Below are 1,223 nucleotides of genomic sequence, written 5' to 3'. Positions count from 1 at the left end.
GAGGGGATTATATGAAATATTCCATCAGCTACAAAAACACTCCTTGTACTAATTACCATACCCACAACACATACACAGAACACTGTCTATAAGAGCACTACTCACATTTCCAAGAGAAAGTAACATGTACAACACAGTGCTTTTTAACTCTGTTTATTCAGTATAGATCTCAATTCAGTATCACTCCTCAGTGATCCACTCCCTGTTGTTGTTGTTGTCTTTCCCCTCTGTAGAATAGCAATAATCCCATGCACATGGCGTTGTATACGCCTCCTATTAATACTCTTTCAGTAGGAATGTTTTTCCTTTCACCACAAGAGAGACATTCATTTCCACTTGTGTTGTAGTTATCAATAGAAGGCGTAGAACACCTCTGCACTGAGAAATAGCATTGCAATGTATCCCCCAAAGAGAGAGATTTGTTTCATTCCATTCTATCAAAATGTATTCCAACAGTTATTCAGTTGTTCTTTCTTCCCCTTTTTACTTTTTGTTACCATTGATGGGTAGTAGGATCACTGTACCACTACCACTCAATGAGTTCTCACACCAAATAGAGATACATTCTCCTCTATTTCTTCTAACCATGAAGAGTCAGGTATCATCTGTGCTATGGAAACCCCCATTAAGGTGTGACTGGTTGCTATTTCCCAAAAAAATAATAAACATAACTCAATATTACAGAGATAAAGAAGGAAAGCTTAGAATAGGACACAAGGAAATGTATGTTTCCATTTCTATTGAATGGGATAAAGAGTCTCATGTGTTGTACAATGTGTCCATTTGACTATTCTCACACTAGTTGTGAGACTCAAAAGTGTCATTAGATCAGCAGTGTTAAGAAAGCAACATCCATGTGTGTGTCTACTCTCTCACCCTATCTCCTGCGTCAATGTGCTGTGATGGTGCCTTGTCCTTCACTGAGGCCAATAAACTAAACCCACGCGTAACTGAACACCCCCCAGCAGCCACACAGTAACAACAACTAAACAAATACACACGTACAAAGCAAAATGTCCAGTCAAACAACACCGTCAAGAACAAATACAGGGAATGCTGGCACACCATGATGACAGGGTATAATCGGGGCAGTTCAAGTAGAGAAGCATATGGGACTCTGTACTCCACTCTCCCATTCCCACTGATGCAGTCCAGCAGCAAAAGAAACAATACAACCAAACAGAGAGTGGGACATGTTGTATTTCATGGTTGCTCTTTCGTCC

This window comes from Trypanosoma theileri (assembly GCF_002087225.1).
Source record: "Trypanosoma theileri isolate Edinburgh chromosome Unknown TM35_Tth_6_V1, whole genome shotgun sequence".
NCBI classification, from domain to species: domain Eukaryota; phylum Euglenozoa; class Kinetoplastea; order Trypanosomatida; family Trypanosomatidae; genus Trypanosoma; species Trypanosoma theileri.
The sequence above is the reverse complement of the archived record's forward strand: the minus strand, read 5'-3'. Positions refer to the sequence as shown.